Raw genomic sequence first — 14,444 nt, forward strand, 5'->3', positions numbered from 1 at the left:
AAACCAAGAACGTTGACTATCACTCATATTGTCTCCATACACCATATAACACATAGATGCAATCATGGATCTTCCCATTAAAAAGAATGATAAAATCAGCCAGAGTGTATTTATTTTGAGGAGTACAGAGCACAAGAGATGATCAGAAAAGATTAAGACATTATCTGCGTTACTCTTTGCATTCTATCTTCCACTGATTCAGTCATATAGGTTATTTGGGATAACATCTATTTTATTTACTCTACACAGCCAGACAGTATCAGTCACGCCACTGACACAAAACATAAACATTCATTACTATTTATCACTGTCTATAACATCCCTAACTAAAGAAATAACAACCTCATACCACTTATTTCCTAATGGCATTGGTGTTTTCAATATATATCATAGGTTTTCTTCTCACTCTATTGCCCAGGTTGAAGTGCAGTGGTATGATCTCAGCTCACCACCACCTCCGTCTTCTGGGTTCATGTGATTCTCCTGCCTCAGCCTCTCAAGTAGCTGGGATCATAGGCATATGCCACCACGCCCAGCTAATTTTGTATTTTTAGTAGAGATGGGGTTTCACCATGTTGCCCAGGCTGGTCTCAAACTCCCGACCTCACTTTGGCCTCCCAAAGTGCTGGGATTACGGGTGTGAGCCACCGCGCCTGGACATATCGTAGCTTTTCTTGCCTCACAAATTGTTTTTATAGTTGGACAATGCTTAGTACCATCCAACATAATTTATTTGTATATTTGTTTAGTGGTTCCTTCATTGATCGAATTATAATAATAGATTGAAAACTTGTGCTCACAAACAGCAAAAACAAGACCCTTGCATATTCCTGACATCTGTCTACATGATCACTTCCAAAAGAGGGAAAAAACCATATTTCTTTTCTGATGGACCTCAGAGTTCCAGATAGGTATTCACTGACTGAGACCCACCCAATACCGGTAGTCATGATTGATCCAGGATTAGCTCTGATGCTCTTCATTCTTTGTTACTTTATTTATTACTTCATTAATTCACCACTAATAACTTTTAAACACTATCACTCACAAAACCCCAAGAGGAGCCTTGATATCTCTAATTTGTATATACAGTCAGCCTCACAGTAGCATATCCCCTCATTACTACCTTTCATAATAACACAGGACATGCTTTTCATACAAGCATCCCTTAGTGTAACATTCCATATCCATCCCATATTTATCCCTGAGCTACTCATTGGCCTTATTGGATTATATTTCATATTTTTTGTTTATGCACTATAAACCTTTAAACAAAACACCCAAGATGGGATAAGAACTTTGACTATTACTCACATTGGTCTCTAGTTGCTAGCACAGAGATAGCTCTTAACCAGTGAAAACCAGCTTCTGTGCTTCCATTCTGAGTACAGAGCAGAAGAGATGACAACAAAAATGAGACCTTCTCTCCATTAATCCTTGCTTTTCAAATATACCTCAAATTAATGAATGTGTAAACATTTATACTCATTTGCATGTTCATTAATTTGAGGTATATTTCATTTTTTTATGAATAACTGGCAGGATGTGGTGGCTCATGCCTGTAATCCCAGCATGTTGGGAGGCAAAGGCAGGTGGATCACTTGAGGTCAGATGTTCAAGACCAGCCTGAGCAACATGGTGAAACCCCATCTCTACTAAAAATACGAAAACTAGCGAGGCGTGGTGGCGCATGCCTCCAATCCCAGCTATTAGGGAGGCTGAGGCACAAGAATTGCTTGAACCCATGAGGCGGAGGTTGCAGTGAGCTGAGATCGTGCCATTGCACTCTACCTAGGTGACAGAGTGATACTCCATCTCAAAAAAAAATAAAAATAAATAAAATAAATAAATAACTTTGGACTTGTCCCTGACCCAGAACTTATATTTATAAGGTCAATAATTTATACTGTCTATCTCATTCAAAGAGGTAACAGGTATGCAAGACTTATCTTTAGTTGTTACCAATTTCAGTACGTATTAATAGTGTTTGTTGTCTTTCCACATATTTTTATAATTGGACAATGCTTAACCTTATTCATCTTTTTTTTTTTTTTGACACAGTATCTTGCTCTATTGCCCAAGCTGCAGTGACGTGATCTTGGCTCACTGCAACCTCCCAGGTTCAAGCAGATTTTTGAATCCCGGGTTCAAGAGATCCATGTGTCTCAGCCACCCAAGTAGCTCAGATTAGAGGCACATGCCTGGCTAATTTTTGTATTTTTAGTAGAGATGGAGTTTCATCATGTTGGTCAGGCTGGTCTCAAACTCCTGTCCTCAAGAGATCTACCTGCGTTGGCCTCCCAAAGTGTTAAGATAACAGGTGTAAGCCACCACACCCAGCCCTTATTCATCTTTATTTATATATTTATTAATTGATTCTCTCATTGATCCAATTATAAATATAAAATAAAAATTCATAAACATGAAAACCAAACATATATACATTCTGTTTTTTGCTATCTGTCTGTAGGATCACTTGAAACAGGGAATAGACTAGGTATCTTTTGAGACGGACCTCAGAGTTCCAGACACGTATTCATTGTATATGACTCATACGCCACCAGCAGTCATCATCGATCCAGGACTGGCCCTTCTTTTCTCTGTTATTTTCTACATTGCCTGTTGATTAATTCATTAATTTACTAATAATAACTTTAAACTTTATGACTCACAGAACCCCAAAAAGATATCCCTAATCATTCTGACATTAATATATGTTTCATGAGTTACCCTGTTTTTCGTATGTGAATTATCAATATAATACTTCTTTTGACTCCAATATCCCTCACTAGATAAAATTCACCATCTTTGGCTATATTACATATTTATTTACAGTACATTGAGTCCTCTTACATAAACTACCCAAAGAAATATAAGAATCTGACTGCCACTCACATTGGTACACATGCTCCTTCTTAAGCATGGTGCAAATAGAACACATGACCATGAAGAAGTCCTCAAATCAGAATAAGTACGTCCATTCTAAGTACAGAGCAAAGAAGATAATAACAAAAGAGAGGCATTTTAACTATCAATCCTGGTTTTTCACCTATCACTAGTTAGTCATCTATGCTATCATTATTTGGAGTAAACTTATTTCATTTTCTCTTTAAAAAATGAACAATTTCAAACTTACAATTAACCAAGAATTTGAACACTGTCTATAATTATCCTGTCCATATCACCATAGCCAAAGAGGTGAAAGACATGTACATTTACTTCTCTCCAGACTTCACTATTTTCAATACATATTAATAGTGTTTCTTGCCTCACCAAATATTTTTTACAACTGGACAATGATTAACCTTACTCATCTTATTTATATATTTATTAATTGATTCTCTCATTGATCCAATTATAAATATAAAATAAAAATTCATAAACATGAAAACCAAACATATATACATTCTGTTTTTTGCTATCTGTCTGTAGGATCACTTGAAACAGGGAATAGACTAGGTATCTTTTGAGACGGACCTCAGAGTTCCAGACACGTATTCATTGTATATGACTCATACGCCACCAGCAGTCATCATCGATCCAGGACTGGCCCTTCTTTTCTCTGTTATTTTCTACATTGCCTGTTGATTAATTCATTAATTTACTAATAATAACTTTAAACTTTATGACTCACAGAACCCCAAAAAGATATCCCTAATCATTCTGACATTAATATATGTTTCATGAGTTACCCTGTTTTTCGTATGTGAATTATCAATATAATACTTCTTTTGACTCCAATATCCCTCACTAGATAAAATTCACCATCTTTGGCTATATTACATATTTATTTACAGTACATTGAGTCCTCTTACATAAACTACCCAAAGAAATATAAGAAATCTGACTGCCACTCACATTGGTACACATGCTCCTTCTTAAGCATGGTGCAAATAGAACACATGACCATGAAGAAGTCCTCAAATCAGAATAAGTACGTCCATTCTAAGTACAGAGCAAAGAAGATAATAACAAAAGAGAGGCATTTTAACTATCAATCCTGGTTTTTCACCTATCACTAGTTAGTCATCTATGCTATCATTATTTGGAGTAAACTTATTTCATTTTCTCTTTAAAAAATGAACAATTTCAAACTTACAATTAACCAAGAATTTGAACACTGTCTATAATTATCCTGTCCATATCACCATAGCCAAAGAGGTGAAAGACATGTACATTTACTTCTCTCCAGACTTCACTATTTTCAATACATATTAATAGTGTTTCTTGCCTCACCAAATATTTTTTACAACTGGACAATGATTAACCTTACTCATCTTTATTTATATATTTGTTTATTGGTTTTTATATTGGCCAATTATAAAAACAGAATTAAAACATGTAAACACAAAGACCAAAACCAAACTCATATTCCTGATGCCTGTCTAAAGGATTATATCAAACACAGAAAATGAGCTAGATTTCTTCTGTGATGGACCTCAGAGTTCTAGACACGTATTCATCGCATATGACTCATACGCCACCAGCAGTCATCATCGATCCAGGATTGTTCATCTCTTTCTCCATTCATTTCTACCTTGTTTATTGATTGATTTTGTTAATTCACTACTAGCAATTTTAAGTCTTAATGGTTCAAAAAAATCCCGAGAATAATTTTAATATTCCTAATTTGTATACTGAATCATTTCAAAATTGATATACTCTTAATTAAATATCCTCAGGTTTTTATATATGCATTATCAATACAATGCTTCACATCATTTCCGTATCTTTCACTGCAATGCAGGTGGACATCTTTGATAATATCATACAATTTTTATAATACAATAAGTCCTCTTAAAAGGGCACCAGAAGGAAACCAAAAATGTTGACTATTACTCACATTAGTCTGCCTGAGCCTAACTGTGATGCAAGTGCCTCAGGTGGCCAGGGAAGAACTTTTCAAGGTGCACAATTCATCCATTCTGCAGAGCACAAAGCACAGAGGAGTTCAGAGCATACAATGGAACATTCTCGCTCATGATTCATCTTCATCTAATGAGTCATTTAGGCAATCATTATTTGAAGTGTATTTCATTTTCTCTTCAGAAAATTAGCAGTTTTGAACTTGCCACTGACCCATACCTTAAACATTATCTATAGTTTATATTGTCTACACTATCACTCGCCAAACAGGCCACAGGCATGCATCACTCATTTTTCCTTGGCTATCACTGTTCCAGTACATATTAACAGTGCTTGCTGCCTTGCCAAATATTTTTATAATTGGACAATACTTAACCTTATTCATCTTTATGTATTCAAATATTTGCTTATTGATTCTCTCACTAGTCCAATTATAAAATAAAATATAAATGCATAAAACACAAAGGCCAAAAACAAACTGAGTCTATATTTCTGACATCTACCTATAGAATCATGTGAAACAGAAGAAACTGACTTTGTGATGGACCTCAAGAGTTCCAGACACATATTCATCGTATGACTCACACGACACCAGTAGTCACCACTGAACCAGGATTCTTCCTGTTTTTCTCTATTCATTTTTACTTTGTCTAATAATTAACTCATTAATTCACTGATAATAACTTTAAAATCTTTTGGTTTTTAAAAGCCCAAGAGCTTTGATATTCCTAATCCCTACTTGATATATATTTTCATTAATTGTTCTCCATTTCTCATATATGCTTTTTCAATATAGTACTTCATATCACTCCTATAACTGGGAAGGAGTTGGCCATCTTTGATTATAGTCCTATAATATATTGGAATATATTAGATGTAGACTATAGTTCTAAAATATGTTGGAATATATTATATATGGATTATATTCCTATACTATATTGGAATATATTATATATAATATATGCCTATATTATATTCCTATAATGTATTATATCTTTTACAATGTATTATATCTTCTTAGAATGTATTTTATAATACATTATATTATAGAAATATATATAATATATTCCTGCAATATATTTTTATAATATATTATACCTTTTTATAATACACTGAATCCTCTTAAATAAACCACTCAAACAAAGACAAGAGCTTTGACCATTACTTACATTGGTCTATATGCTCCTTCCTAAGCATGGTGCAAACAGAGCACATGACCTTGGAGGCATCTTTAAATCATCACAAGTATGTCCATTCTGATGAGTGCAGAGCAGAGAAAATAATAACAAACATGTGATTTTCTCATTGTTGATCTTCCCTTTTCACCTATCTTTAGTTAAACATTTAGGCAATCATTATTTGAAGTATGAACAACTTTGAACTTGCCACTAACCCAGAACATGAAAACAGCATATTAATTTATACTGTCTCTTCATTATTGGCCAAAAAGGTTAGGTATGTTAGATTTCTTTTTGGCTTTCATCAATTTAAATACATATTAAATACGCCTCACCACACATTTTTATAGTTGGACAATGCTTAGCTTATTTATTTTATTTATTCACATGTTTTATTCTTTCATTGAACCAACTATAAAATAAAAACTCATAAACAAAAAAAATTCATTCTATATTCTTGCCATCTGTCTAGAGTTACTTGAAACAGAGGAAACTGACTTCTGTGATGGACCTCAGAGTTTCAGACACATATTCATCGTATGTGACTCATACTCCACCAGTGCTCATCATCGATCCAGGGTTGACCCTCTTTCTCTCCATTCATTTCTATGTTGTCTTTAGATTCATTCATTAATTCACTGGTAATAATTTTACACTCTGTGATTCACAAAACCCTAAGAACAGACTTGATATTCCTTATCTTTACACAGAATCATTCTAACATAGATATATCTGTTTCATTAATTCTTCTCCTTTTTTCATATATGCATTATCAATAAATATTTCAGATCCCTCTCATAAATACCACTGGGACATAGTTGACCATCGTTGACTATATAATACACTTTTTCATGATACATTGAGTCCTCTTTAGCAAACCACACAAACTGACACAGGAATTTTGACTATTACTAACATTGGTCTGCAGGCACCTTCCCAAGCACGGTGTACAAACAGGGCACGTGATCATGGAGGAATCCTTAACATAGCACAAGTTGTTCATTCTGAGGAATACAGACCAGAGAAGAGAGTAACAAAAGTAAGACATTTTCAATATTGATGTTTGCTTTTCAGCTATCATTAGTTAGCCATTCATGCAATCATTATTTGGAGTATATTTAATTCATTTTCTGAAAATAAAATGAATAATTTTGAAACTGTCAGTGACCCAGAAGTTGAACATTACCTATATTTTATTCTGTCTATACCATCATTAGCCAAAGAAGCCACAGGAATGCATCGTTTATTTCTCTGTGGATGTCACTGTTTCATATACATTAATCATGTTTCTTACTTTGTCCCTAATTTTTATAATTGGACAATGCTTGAATTTATTCATCTTGATTTGCATTTGTTTATTAATTCTCATATGGATCAATTGTAAAAATAGAATCAAAACATGTAAACATGAATACCAAAAACATATGCATTCTATACTCCTGACAGCTGTCTATAAAATAATTCCAAACATACAGAATAGGCTAGATTTTGTTTGCAACGGACCTCAGAGTTCTAGACACGTATTCATCGCAAAAGACTCATACGCCACCAGTAGTCATCATCGATCCAGGACTGATCTTCTATTTTTGGATTCATTTCTGCCTTGTCTATTGACTAATTTGTTAATTCACTAATCATAATTTTAAGCCCTATGATTTACAAAACCACAAGAATAGCCATGATAATCCCAATATGTAGGAATATTTATTTCATTAATTATCTTCAGTTTCTCTTGTATGCATCTTCAATATAATCCTCACATCATGCCCATGTTTATTTAAATACAGTTGCTCATCTTTGAGTATAGTATACACCTTTTTATAATATATTGAACCCTCTGGAAGAAACCACCCAAAGCAAGCTGAGGACTTCCACTATTCCTTACCTAGGTCTCCAGGCTCCATCCTAAAAACGGCGCAAGTAGAGCACATGGCCTTGAAGGAATCCCTCAATCAGCAAAGTGCAATCATTCTAGGGAATACAGAGCAGAGAAGAGGATAACTTTTGTTATCCTCTATTTTGATATTATCCTATTATCTATCCTATCCTGTATTTTTATACTATCTTATTTTAAATATAAAAAATATTTATTATCAAATATTAAATATATTTGATATTATCCTATTATCCTATTTTGATATTGTCACTACCGACCCTTTCTTATCATCTAACATTAGTCAGTCATTTCAGCAGTCATTATTTGCAGTATATTCATTTTATCTAAAGAAATGCATAATTCTGAAATTGCCATTGACCCAGAAATTGAATGTTTTCTATAATTTGTACTGTCTATACCATCATTAGCCACAGAGGTCACCAGAAGATGCCATTTATATCTCTGTGGACTTCACTGTGTCAAAAGATATTAAGAGTGCTTCTGGCCAGATGCTGTGGTTCATGCCTGTAATCCCAACACTTTGGGAGGATGAGGTGGGTGGATCACTTGAGGTCAGGAGTTCAAGACAATCCGATATTTTGATAATATCGATTCCTCTTAAACCATTCAAGCCAAGATAAGAATGTTGATTACTACTCACATTGGTCTGTAGGCTCCCAACCATGATAAAAACAGAGCATGTGACCATGGAGGAATTCTCAAATCATAACAAGTGCATCATTTTGAAAGGATAGAAAGCAGAAAAGATAAAAAAATTCTCAACATTGATCCCTGATTTTCACCTGTTATTAGTCATTTTGGCAATCATTATTTGGAGTATATTTGTTTTATTTATTTTCTCTTAATAAAATGAAAATCTTCAAAATTACCACTGACTCAGAATATGAACATTGTCTATAATTTATACTATCTGTATCATATACCGTTCATTTCTTTTTAGACTTCACTGATTTTAATACATGTTAATAGCATTTCTAACCTTACCACAAATTTTTATAATTGGGCAGTGTTTCAATCATTTTATATTTACTATGTATTTGTTTCCTGATTATCACATTGATCCAATTATAAAAATAGAAGAAAGGTACGTAATCACATAGAAAAAACAAACATTCTATATTTTTAAAATCTGTCTATAACAACATTCGAAACCAAGAATAAGCCAGATTTTATTTGTGACGGACCTCAGAGTTCCAGATACGCATTCATCACGTATGACTCATACGCCACCGGTAGTCATCATCGATCCAGAATGTGTCCTATTTTTCCCTGTGCACTTTTACCTTGTCTAATGATTAATTCATTAATTCACTAATAATAATTTTAAAACCTTTGGTTCACAAATGCCTCAGAACAGCATTAATATTAATATTCTTTATCTGCATATAGAATCATTCTCACACTGATAAATGTTTCATTAATTACTCTCAGGTTTTCAAATACATATTGTTAATATAATGCTTCATATCACTTCTATTTCTATCACTGGGCTGCAGCTGGCCATTTTTGATTATAGTGCAGACTTTTTAATAATACATCAAGTCCTCCTAACTAAACCACCCAAACTAAGACCAGAACTTGATTACTCACATTGGTCTGCGTGCTCCCAGTCAAGAGGCAGACACACCACGTCACCAGGGAGGAATCCTTCCATCAGCACAGGCCATCTATTCTGAGGAATACAGAGCAGAGACGGTAACAAAACTGAGACTTTCTCACTAACGATCCTTGCTTTTCACCTTGCCTTTAGTCTGTCCTTTAGGCATTCATTAGGTGGACTAATATTTATTTCATTTTCTCCTAAGAAAAAGAACAATTTGATCTTGCAAGTGAATAAGAATTTGAACATTATCTATAATTTATTCTGTCTACATTATTATAAGCCAAAGAGGTAACAGGTATGTACAATATCTCTTTGGACTTCACCAATTTCAATATACATTAATAGTATCTCCTGCCTCAACATGTATTTTTATAGTTGTACAATGCTCACCTATTTTATTTTTATTTATATGTTTATTGATTCTTGCATTAGAATGAAAATGAAACCAAAACAACTTCATTCTATATTCCTGACATCAGTCTATAGAATCACGTAAAACAGAGGGAATGGACTAGATATCTTTTGTGGCGGACCTCAGAGTTCCAGACACGTATTCATCACATATGACTCATACGCCACCGGTGGTCATCATTGATCCAGGATTGGCCCTCCTTTTCTCCATTCAGTTTTACATTGTCTGTTGGTTGCCTCATTAATTTACTAATAATAATTTCAAAGCCTATGATTCGAAAAACTCCAAGAACAGCCGTGATATTTCTGATCTGTACCCAGAATCATTCTAACATTGATATTATCTGTTTCATTAATTATCCTCAGTTTTTCATACATCCATTATCAATATAATACTTCATGTCACTGCCATGTCTACCATCGGGATAACATTAACCATCTTTGACTGTATTTCACACTTTTTAATAATACATTGATTACTCTTAAACAAACCACCCAAACCACAATAAGGACTCTGACCATTACTCACATTGGTCTGCACGTTCCTTCCTAAGCACGGTGCAAACAGAGCATGTGACCCTAGAGGAATTCTCAAGACAGAACAACAATGTCCATTCTGAGTAGTACAGTGCCGAGAGGATGATAACAAATTTGAGACATTATCACCATTGATCCTTGCTTTTTACATTTCTTTAGTCATTTAGGCTACCATTATTTAGAGTATAGCATATTTATTTCACTTTCTCTTAAGAAGATGAACAATTCTGAATTTGCCACTGACCCAGAATATAAACACTGTCTATAGTTATCCTCTCTATATCATCATTAGCCAAAGAGGTGACAGACATGTGACATTTGTTTCTCTTTGAACTTCACTATTTCCAATACATATTCATAGTATCTCTTGTCTCACCATCTATTTTTACAATTGTACAACACTTCACCTAATATATCTTTATTTTTATATTTGTTTATTGGTTCTCACATTAACTCAATAATAAAAATAGAATGAAAATGTATAAGTACAAAGACCAGAAACAAACCCACTCTATGCTCGTGATACCCATCTAAAGGATTGTATCAAACATAGAAAATGGGCTACATTTCTTTTGTGACACACCTCAGAGTTCCAGAGACATATTCATTGTAGATGACTCATACGCCACCAGTAGTCATCAACAATCCACAGGATAGGTGCTCTTTCTCTCCACTCACTTCTGATTACTTACTAATGATGTATTAATCCACTGACCATAAATTTTAAAATCGTGGTTCATGAAATCCCAATAAGAGCTTAGAGATTCCTAATCCCTACAATGAATCATTCTAATATGGACATAGCTGTTTCATTCACTATCCTCCGTTTTTCGTAGATGCATTATCAATAAAACGCTTCACATGAGTCCCCTATTTATTGCTAGAATACCACTGGTCATCTTTGATTATAGTATACACTTTTTCAGTAATTCATTGAATATTTTGAAATAACCACGCAAACCAAGAGAAGAATTTTAATGATTACTCACATTGGTCTCTGTGCTACTAACAAATAGATGCAATCATAGAACAAAGATGCAACGAGGAATGTTTCAATCGGCTCAAGTGCACTCATTCTGATGAAAACAAAGCAGAGTCGATATTTTAAAAAACAGGGATTCAACTTCTTCCTGGTTCAGTCTTGGGAGAGTGTAAGTGTCCAGGAAATTATCCATTTCTTCTAGATTTTCTAGTCGATTTGCGTAGAGGCATTTATAGTATTCTCTGATGGTTGTTTGTATTTCTGTGGGGTCGGTGGTGATATCCCCTTTATCATTTTTTATTGCGTCTATTTGATTCCTCTCTCTTTTCTTCTTTATTAGTCTTGCTAGCGGTCTGTCAATTTTGTTGATCTTTTCAAAAAACCAACTCCTGGATTCATTGATTTTTTGGAGGGTTTTTTGTGACTCTATCTCCTTCAGTTCTGCTCTGATCTTAGTTATTTCTTGCCTTCTGCTAGCTTTTGAATGTGTTTGCTCTTGCCTCTCTAGTTCTTTTAATTGTGATGTTAAAGTGTCAATTTTAGATCTTTCCTGCTTTCTCTTGTGGGCATTTAGTGCTATAAATTTCCCTCTACACACTGCTTTAAATGTGTCCCAGAGATTCTGGTATGTTGTATCTTTGTTCTCATTGGTTTCAAAGAACATCTTTATTTCTGCTTTCATTTCGTTATGTACCCAGTAGTCATTCAGGAGCAGGTTATTCAGTTTCCATGTAGTTGAGCGGTTTTGATTGAGTTTCTTAGTCCTGAGTTCTAGTTTGATTGCACTGTGGTCTGAGAGACAGTTTGTTATAATTTCTGTTCTTGTACATTTGCTGAGGAGTGCTTTACTTCCCAAAATTAATGTGCAAAAATCACAAGCATTCTTATACACCAGTAACAGACAAGCAGAGAGCCAAGTCAGGAATGAACTTCCATTCACAATTGCTTCAAAGAGAATAAAATACCTAGGAATCCAGCTTACAAGGGATGTAAAGGACCTCTTCAAGGAGAACTACAAACCACTGCTCAGTGAAATCAAAGAGGACACAAACAAATGGAAGAACATACCATGCTCATGGATAGGAAGAATCAATATCGTGAAAATGGCCATACTGCCCAAGGTTATTTATAGATTCAATGCCATCCCCATCAAGCTACCAATGAGTTTCTTCACAGAATTGGAAAAAACTGCTTTAAAGTTCATATGGAACCAAAAAAGAGCCCGCATTGCCAAGACAATCCTAGGTCAAAAGGACAAAGCTGGAGGCGTCACGCTACCTGACTTCAAACTATACTACAAGGCTACAGTAACCAAAACAGCATGGTACTGGTACCACAACAGAGAAATAGACCAGTGGAACAGAACAGAGTCCTCAGAAATAATACCACACATCTACAGCCATCTGATCTTTGACAAACCTGACAAAAACAAGAAATGGGGAAAGGATTCCCTATTTAATAAATGGTGCTGGGAAAATTGGCTAGCCACAAGTAGAAAGCTGAAACTGGATCCTTTCCTTACCCCTTATACGAAAATTAATTCAAGATGGATTAGAGACTTAAATGTTAGACCTAATACCATAAAAACCCTAGAAGAAAATCTAGGTAGTACCATTCAGGACATAGGCATGGGCAAGGACTTCATGTCTAAAACACCAAAAGCAACGGCAGCAAAAGCCAAAATTGACAAATGGGATCTCATTAAACTAAAGAGCTTTTGCACAGCAAAAGAAACTACCATCAGAGTGAACAGGCAACCTACAGAATGGGAGAAAATTTTTGCAACCTACTCATCTGACAAAGGGCTAATATCCAGAATCTACAAAGAACTCAAACAAATATACAAGAAAAAAACAAACAACCCCATCAAAAAGTGGGGAAAGGATATGAACAGACATTTCTCAAAAGAAGACATCCATACAGCCAACAGACACATGAAAAAATGCTCGTCATCACTCGCCATCAGAGAAATGCAAATCAAAACCACAATGAGATACCATCTCACACCAGTTAGAATGGCAATCATTAAGAAGTCAGGAAACAATAGATGTTGGAGAGGATGTGGAGAAATAGGAACACTTTTACACTGTTGGTGGGATTGTAAACTAGTTCAACCATTATGGAAAACAGTATGGCGATTCCTCAAGGATCTAGAACTAGATGTACCATATGACCCAGCCATCCCACTACTGGGTATATACCCAAAGGATTATAAATTACTCTACTACAAAGACACATGCACACGTATGTTTATTGCGGCACTATTCACAATAGCAAAGACTTGGAATCAACCCAAATGTCCATCTGTGACAGACTGGATTAAGAAAATGTGGCACATATACACCATGGAATACTATGCAGCCATCAAAAAGGATGAGTTTGCGTCCTTTGTAGGGACATGGATGCAGCTGGAAACCATCATTCTTAGCAAACTATCACAAGAAGAGAAAACCAAACACCGCATGTTCTCACTCATAGGTGGGAACTGAACAATGAGATCACTTGGACTCGGGAAGGGGAACATCACACACTGGGGCCTATCATGGGGAGGGGGGAGGAGGGAGGGATTGCATTGGGGAGTTATACATGATATAAACGTTATGCACATGTACCCTAGAACTTAAAGTATAATAAAAAATAAAAAAAGAAAAAAAAAAAAAAAAGAAAAACAGAGGCAAAATATTTCCAACAAAAATAAATTATTTGATATCCTTAATACAGAGATAGAGCTTACAAATATTTTGCTATCATGAGAAAAAAAATGTTCAGCTGGACATAAACAGAGATATTTTTAAGTGGTCACTAAATATATTTTTAAAATGTATCCCAGTACTAATCAAAAAAGTATAAAATAAAACAAGATACTATTTTCTATCAAATGAGAGAAGTTTTTTATTCCTTGTTAAAGTCATACCACTTTGGATTGTCAAAGATACCAAGAGACAGACTTGCCAGCAGGCATACAAAACA

General features: G+C 34.7%; 1 long non-coding RNA gene, 9 other non-coding genes and 1 pseudogene across 10 annotated transcripts; all 11 read right to left on the reverse strand.

Annotated features, from left to right (window-relative positions):
• Positions 1 to 888: 888 nt before the first annotated feature.
• LOC117071860 lies at positions 889 to 960 on the reverse strand. The gene has a single exon (XR_004432594.1). It is a non-coding gene; the product is annotated as a small nucleolar RNA SNORD113/SNORD114 family (small nucleolar RNA).
• Positions 961 to 2,509: 1,549 nt separating this feature from the next.
• Positions 2,510 to 2,581, reverse strand: LOC117071833. The gene has a single exon (XR_004432573.1). It is a non-coding gene; the product is annotated as a small nucleolar RNA SNORD113/SNORD114 family (small nucleolar RNA).
• Positions 2,582 to 3,471: 890 nt separating this feature from the next.
• LOC117071834 lies at positions 3,472 to 3,543 on the reverse strand. Its single transcript, XR_004432574.1, has one exon. It is a non-coding gene; the product is annotated as a small nucleolar RNA SNORD113/SNORD114 family (small nucleolar RNA).
• Positions 3,544 to 4,432: 889 nt separating this feature from the next.
• LOC117071838 lies at positions 4,433 to 4,504 on the reverse strand. The gene has a single exon (XR_004432578.1). It is a non-coding gene; the product is annotated as a small nucleolar RNA SNORD113/SNORD114 family (small nucleolar RNA).
• Positions 4,505 to 5,407: 903 nt separating this feature from the next.
• Positions 5,408 to 5,478, reverse strand: LOC117071867 (annotated as a pseudogene).
• A 1,022-nt stretch (positions 5,479 to 6,500) lies between these two features.
• On the reverse strand, positions 6,501 to 8,663 carry LOC117071149. The gene is made up of 3 exons (XR_004432162.1): positions 8,582 to 8,663; positions 7,930 to 8,015; positions 6,501 to 7,048 (listed from the first exon to the last, which is right to left on the reverse strand). It is a non-coding gene; the product is annotated as an uncharacterized LOC117071149 (long non-coding RNA).
• On the reverse strand, positions 6,550 to 6,621 carry LOC117071843. The gene has a single exon (XR_004432581.1). It is a non-coding gene; the product is annotated as a small nucleolar RNA SNORD113/SNORD114 family (small nucleolar RNA).
• On the reverse strand, positions 7,542 to 7,613 carry LOC117071844. The gene has a single exon (XR_004432582.1). It is a non-coding gene; the product is annotated as a small nucleolar RNA SNORD113/SNORD114 family (small nucleolar RNA).
• A 456-nt stretch (positions 8,664 to 9,119) lies between the features above and the next one.
• Positions 9,120 to 9,191, reverse strand: LOC117071841. Its single transcript, XR_004432579.1, has one exon. It is a non-coding gene; the product is annotated as a small nucleolar RNA SNORD113/SNORD114 family (small nucleolar RNA).
• An 880-nt stretch (positions 9,192 to 10,071) lies between these two features.
• LOC117071831 lies at positions 10,072 to 10,143 on the reverse strand. The gene has a single exon (XR_004432571.1). It is a non-coding gene; the product is annotated as a small nucleolar RNA SNORD113/SNORD114 family (small nucleolar RNA).
• Positions 10,144 to 11,069: 926 nt separating this feature from the next.
• Positions 11,070 to 11,141, reverse strand: LOC117071852. Its single transcript, XR_004432587.1, has one exon. It is a non-coding gene; the product is annotated as a small nucleolar RNA SNORD113/SNORD114 family (small nucleolar RNA).
• Positions 11,142 to 14,444: the final 3,303 nt, after the last annotated feature.

Source organism: Trachypithecus francoisi, unplaced genomic scaffold (assembly GCF_009764315.1).
Source record: "Trachypithecus francoisi isolate TF-2019V2 unplaced genomic scaffold, Tfra_2.0 Lachesis_group3, whole genome shotgun sequence".
NCBI classification, from domain to species: Eukaryota; Metazoa; Chordata; class Mammalia; order Primates; family Cercopithecidae; genus Trachypithecus; species Trachypithecus francoisi.